Source organism: Nomia melanderi, chromosome 10 (genome assembly GCF_051020985.1).
Source record: "Nomia melanderi isolate GNS246 chromosome 10, iyNomMela1, whole genome shotgun sequence".
Lineage (NCBI taxonomy): Eukaryota > Metazoa > Arthropoda > Insecta > Hymenoptera > Halictidae > Nomia > Nomia melanderi.
Genome location: NC_135008.1, coordinates 15,597,659 through 15,604,925, shown reverse-complemented (window position 1 = coordinate 15,604,925; position 7,267 = coordinate 15,597,659).

Here is a 7,267-nt window from a genome sequence, read left to right as displayed (position 1 = left end):
TATTTGAATGATTAACCTTTTGGTACTCTAGTGGCCACTCCCAGCAGCCACTTGATTTGATACATAGAAAGTAGACAAATAATTTTGTTGCACCATGATTCTTCACAAATTATGGGACAAAAAAGTTATGTACCATTATTCCCTAACATGTTAACAAAGTTATGAAAAATGCGGTTGAAAATAAGTATATGATAATATACTTATTATAACTCATTTAATTGCAACTGTACTGTTTTGATTTCTATTTCTAATAGTTTATTCATATGCTACTTAGGAGTGCATATTGAGTATTATTTACAATAGGTTCTGCCCAATAGTTGTTTATTAAGTTGTTACAAGTGATAAAAATGTCACTCAAACATAAAAATACGGAATTCTTTCACGATACAATGTTTATGTTCTAAGCGGTCGAGGACTCTTCATTCTAAAAATGTTAAATGTTATAATAAACCACCGTAAATATTGTAACTGTTGCAATCTCACCGCTAGTTAGGTGGTAATCTGTAGTTATTCGTTACTCTCGTTTTCTTTAGACGATGAAGCAAGCGTGAAATAATTGTTCAAACGTGATGCAGACAAACGGATAGATGGTTTTTCTCTGGCTTATCCAAAATACTATACGATGGTTACTAGATGTGAACACCATGCCACAAATCGTTCACCTATCTTACATCCACATGTGTGTCTAATAATTCGAATTGGTACTTAAATGCATGAAACTGTCGATTTACACGTATCGAAGTCATGGTGTTAGATTTTTTCCTCCTGTCGATTAGCGTTACTATAATGATATTAACTCTTTCCACTCTAGAAGCGCTTCTCAGTCGCCAATTGATTTGGCACAGCAAAATTGTAAAGTTTAATGTTTAATATTAACCTTTGTATAATGCATCGATATGTGAAATATTGAAGGAAAATAGTTTTCTTCCTTAACGTATGTGCCATTTCTTGTCAAGTCAATTTCAGAAAATGTCATCTGCAGCTCATTAGAAAATATTGAGTATTCCCAATGAAATACTTTTGGAGTGCAAAGGGTTAACATGTAGGAATAAATACATAGATCACAATATCAAGTTAGTGAGATCTAAAACTAGAATACTAATAACTAGAATACCAATGTAATCATCTATTGAGGTATGAAGTAATTTAATTTCTATATTCATAAATTCAGTTAATTATATCGCCAGTTTTTAGAAACGTTTATAATATATTATTGAAAAACTCACAATTTTATATTTTACTAAACTGATTGTGAAAAACAGGGTTTACTGTATTGTCTTTTCGATTTGGACGATCAAGTGCGAACCTATTCTACTGTAAATCAAAACACGAATACCATTATATTCTTTTCTCATAAAAACTAAAAAATTTCTTAAAAATTACTAAAAAATAGTATACTTGACTCTCTTAAAATAATAATATAGATGTTTATGACGTAAATGATTAATGCAACATATTTTTAGTTACGCAATCTGAATTGGTAAACGAAGGAAATTTATTTGAGCAAGTATTATCGCGTTCCGGAGTAGAATTACCTTGTCTGAGCATAAATATGCACATTATTACGCTATCCGATACTTGGTAAGGTATCTGCGATCGAATAACGCGGCTTTAGAACGAACTATCGGGTTACACACGGAGAAAGCGAAATGAAATTATAATGTTCAGCTCATGCATTCGGTCTTTAGTTTTCTCGTAGTAATTTGTCAGAATGTGGAGAAAGTAATGCCGGTTTCATTTGTTTTAAACATACATGCATGACAGTTTGACGTAGTGAGTAGCAGGTATCGGTCAATTTTCGGCGAAATTACCTGATTTCGAAATGGGGACGAATCGATTGACTCGTCCCTGTCTGTCAACTTGACTAAGAGTCCCGAAAATGATCCTGTCGTGGGATTCGATCTATTGCCATCTACGCAGAGTGCTTCTGGAACGGGTTTAGGGGAAAAATGTGGCTGCGTTGAAGCTCGATTCGAGCCATTATTTCTTCGGGGTTAATTTATTAGCTCCGCAAAAGATAAATGCTCCTTTCATTTCGAATTCAATCTCTTCGCTGCCACGAAAAACGGGAATTATGATTATACAGCGAATATTTATACAAAATAAATATTTTCGAGAGTCATGAAAGGAAACAAGTAGAAAATAATTTTTTTCTTAAAAATTTCTGTAGATTTTTTTAGATTGTTAATAATAGAATTAAAATTTTTCTACTTTATATTTTATGCATTTGTATTTGTCGTAATGTTATTGTCATAAAATTGGCTGTTCAATTTGGTTTGTTAAATGACAGAGTAAATGTCTGGGCAAAACTAAGTGTATCCTTAATTGTAGACAAAACCAAAAATGTCTTTAAATGCGTTTTTGAATTTCTGATCTAATGTCTACACAGATGTTTATCTATTTTTACTGCACAGAATATTTTTATTCTTTTCAATGATACAAAGTAAACTTCGAATAAAATATGTCATTTTGAGTAGAAAATTTTAGAACCATCGAAGTGCTTGAGTCTAAACCACATATTTTAAAATTTCAAACTATTTGTTCTTATTTAATACAAAATTTTCGTTTAAGTTTTAATCAAAATTCCTTGCAGTACATTACTGAGATTACTTTAATGCTGCTTACAATGTAATATAATCAAAAATACATAATTTTATTTAAAAAAAGGCAATATTAATTTGAAAATTTTCAGAAGTACTTCTGTGACTCAACAATTTTCATAGTTACTTCCTCCTTGAATCGCACAAATTTTATCAAAAAAATAAAGAATACAACTTTCAAGTAATTCGTCTTCTGCAACTAATAAATGCCCTATCGGTTAAAAGTTTGGGACCAATACATCGGTTAAAAGAAAAACTTCCATTTTTTGTAAACAGCTGTTATTGGAGAATTCTTGTGAATGATAAAGGAATATGGACATATGTGTATTAGTCAAATATAAAGGCATATAATTTTTGTTATTTTATTTTATATATTTATAAGATGTATTATTTTTAATTTGTCACGTAACATATAAAATGATTCCAAACTTTTTACCAGCCGTGTACATACAAATCATAAGCGCAATAAAACTATTCGTTTGGCGAGTATACGTATCACCTTAAAGCTTGAAATGATACTAATTCTTTCAACAGCAAATTATTTATTCTTTCGGATGATCATATAATTTTTCTCCGTTTTGCTTTAGTTTTCCGTTAGAATATATTGTAGGTGCCTTTGGCCTACGTTTCACGAGTGCTCACTTCATTTTCTGATTTTATTGCGTGCAAAACGAGAGATTTTTCAAACTAAATGCCACAGTTACCAGGTTAATCGTAATCACTAGAAACCATCCCGACTACAAAGCCAAAAAGACATTTTCCTTTATTCCAAGAGGCAGCGATCATAGACTACAGAAATTCTCTCGCAACGGTCGCTCTACGCGCCGAATGTTGCCTAATCTCGGACAAAAGACGAGGCAGCTCTCTCCTCCCGAACACGACAAGCGCAGGTAGCATTCAATCGTTCTCTCGTCCCGGTACGCCATTACAGGGGACGCTAATGTGAGTCTTCTGTTCCGTTCGCGTGCAGGTGAGCCAGCGCGCAGGGAAAAAAGAGATACGTCGGGTAGCAGGCAAACGGTGAAGAAGCGCGACGAGGGGGAGGAGAAACGGGGGAAAGAGCACAGAAACGTGATAGGGGTCTGGTAGGGGGCGAGGGGCCGTTCGCCGGGAGGAAAAGAGGAGATGGGAAAAGGGGCGGAAGGAGTAAACGCGGAAGGGAGCGGGGAGAGGGGCAGATTTGACCCTGCTTGTGCACCTGGATAGGAGGCTGTAATCAATACCACAGAAAGCGCGCGCTGCACCAGGCTCACCACCTTATCCGTCCGCGTACCGATATCCACCTGAATAACAGGCGTGTTCAGGTTCGCGGGCTGTGTCTCGAAATCTGTTCCAGTCGTTCCTTCTTTCCTCCCTCGACAAGCTTCTCAGTTGAGTTTCGTTTCTCCCGTAGACCGTGGCCGCGTGACAACAGGGGCCACGATGATGAATGAAAGGTTTCTCGATGAACGTCTTACGGAATTGGCGGAGCTCGTTACCCGCGGCGCTCGTCGATACAATGCCGGGGCAGAGCATATTAACCGTTGAATGAAATTTCATCGCCCGTTTTATTTATGCCGAAGAGAACCCTCCTCCTTGCGACGGAGACCAAGGATTTAAGGGGATTTCAAGAGGAGGGTCGCGTCGCGACTCGTTTCCGATGCACCCCGGCCATTTATACGCATCGTGAGCCTGCTGCAGCGTTTGCCAGCCCACCCCGACGATTTTGCCTTCCGATTTTTTCTACGCGCCTCGGGAATTTCGATGCGTCGCGCTGCGCTCGTTTCCAGCCGGATAAACGTCGGATGCTTCGGCTCTACCCGCTGTTTTTTTGTGCACATTGTACCTGATGTCTGTCACTCGTTTGTCATCATCCGCCTTGCTTGGTCGCCGGCCGGGTGAAATGAGCTGTCGGGGAACGGTACTGCCAGGGAATCGTGCGCGTCGCTAGTGTTAGGGATTGTTGGGATGAAAGTTCATTTGAGTAGGAATAAAGAGTAGATAGTTGACACGTTGAATGCTGTGTAATTTTGTGGAGCGAAATATGCAAAATGAAAGGAATATGGTGTCAAATTGTTTAGTAGAAATACAGTGTTATTACTGGACGTTTATTTTGCTGAATGTCACCGTATTAGGTAGCATGTATTCTGATTATCATCGTTTAACCTGTTACCTTTGAAATTTAGTTTGGAGAATCTCTCGTTTTGCGAGCAATAAAATAAAAAAAATGAAGAAGGTACTTGTTAAACGCAGTATGAATACACCTAGGGTGTATTTTAATGAAAAAATAAAGAAGAATTACCTGTTTATGTGCAAAAATAAATAATTCATTATTGAAAGAGTTAGTATTGTTTCAACGATGACATGTATACTCGTCAAACGAAGTAATTGGTTAATTGGGTGAAGTTTAGTAATTCGATTTTTTCATCATTTCGATCTTTTCATGGAAACTACCTGCAATTGCAGCATATTTATACCACCATTTGCATAATTATTAAATTGCCGATGTTTATGAACAATTTACAATTTTATAGGAAACCTCAGAGAAACAAAAGATGAAGTAAAATTTAATTTTCTTCTTTATGGACTTCGTGAATGGAAAATAAATCGAAATTACATTAACCCTTTGCCTTACAATTTCTTTCGTAACTATCTTTAAAGCCGTATTGCACTGAATAAGTACCTAGAAAAGAAAGAATTCTGCATTCATTATAAGTCTATCTTTTCTATAAAGCTAAATGTTCACAGAAAGGTAATATTTCGATTTGAAAGGAAAAAATAATGCTCATATTTATTAATTTCAGTGCCAACAGTTCACGAGTTCAATTCGACGTTACACAGTAAGGGTTTAATTACTAGAACTATGTATAATACGAGTCAAAATGACTGGTTTCAATTTTTTTGTTCCGCAATTATTGGCATCTTAAAAATATTGAATATTTGAGATGATCTTGAAAATAAGTAGTTTCACTTGAATACTATAATGAATGTCTGAAGAAATTGAAAATAATCTAATGTTACAATTTTTATGGGGATTACGTAGTAATCGTATTAAACGCTCGGTAGTTCGAGTGTTAAACACAGTACTATCAATATTTTTCAAGTTTTCAATGCTTTGTACACGTTATCCACATATAAAAATCATAGTACGATAATAGGATCTGATTGGAAATTGCAAAAGTTAAACTCCACAAGCGTTTCGCAACGGTTTAACGAACCCCAGTTTTCTTTCTTTTATTTTCCATGTATACTCCTGGTATCAGGGAACATTAACGTCGGCTTACGCATCGTAACAAAGTGTGCCTATTTCACGGGATGATACGATCGTACGAATGAACAACAAATCACCACTTCAAGACAAATTGAAAGGTTTAGGAGAGGTCGGCGGGGTAGAATAGATAATCGCGAAGATCAGCCGAGGGTAAACCGCAGGTGGTCTAACGCGAGCAGGCTCGGCTTCGGTAATCGAGGGGTAAGAATGTCACATTACACGTGTAGATAATGCATCGTCCATGCAAATTCGTGTGTCGCGTGTCTAACGTTTATCCTTCAACTGGCTAGATCCGCCGAGAGTTTCAAGCGTTGGCCCACCTATCACCCTTTGTAACTCTGTCAACTTTAATTGGACTGTACCCACGCGTGGCTCTATTGTTTGCTAATTTATGCTTGCCACGCGTCGGAAAAAAAGTTCATTTCGTCGCGGCTTGATGTCGGTGTCTCGCGTTATTCAATTCTTTCGGTAATGACGAGAAGTTGGAAAACAGGTTGTCACGCGACATAATTTTCTGCTTCGTCTCGTGACTTACACCCTTCTATGTTGTTTTGTAATTATACTTTGACAGGAAATGTAAATCTTTGACATTTGAACCGCTCATTAGTCGAATTGGTTATTTCCACTTTTTGAATTTTTTAATATTTCATTGCTGAAGCGTTTCATTCACTGTTACTTTTCTATATTTGAAATAAACCACGTTACTGGGTTTTAGTGTTACGAAATAACAAAAATTCTGTTGGCCATGTGGAAATTGCAATGATAAAACAGGTTTGAGGATATACTGTTTTATGCATTTTATATGCACGTTATATTGAAGATATATCTTTAGTAATAAAATAAAATACACTTTATAATGTTTATTTGATTTTCCATTTAAAGCGACATTTCAGGATTTAATGTCTATCTTGCAACATTTTTTTCTATCCTTTATTTTGCGAAGTTAACCGATTCATCCAATGAGTAGCTCCTTTGGCAAATTCTTGAAAAGATGCTTACATTCAATACTCCTTTACTTTTTATTTTTATTCTACTTACCTGATTAATCTTCTCAACGATGATTCTAATCCGTAGAATTTTATTTTTGTTTATTTATGAATTTTATAAATTATTATTTTTCCATTGTGGGGAAAAGTATTTGAAATATCTAAAGTGTAGAATTCGCCTCTTTTCTCCTGAGCTTCGTTCTGACAGCTGACAGGACGGGTACAAGGGGATACGTCCATTTACGGTGCATGGTCCGGTAGTTATGGCAACTGTGACAATTTACAACAAAAAGTATCAAACCCAGAAATTCAAAAAATTATGAAACTTTATGTGTAAGTAGAGTAAGTCGAACCTAATACATTACAAATCCTTTTCGTGCCGAATTTCACTTTGAAGCGGTGGAACCACCCCTTGGAACAAATGAAAATCT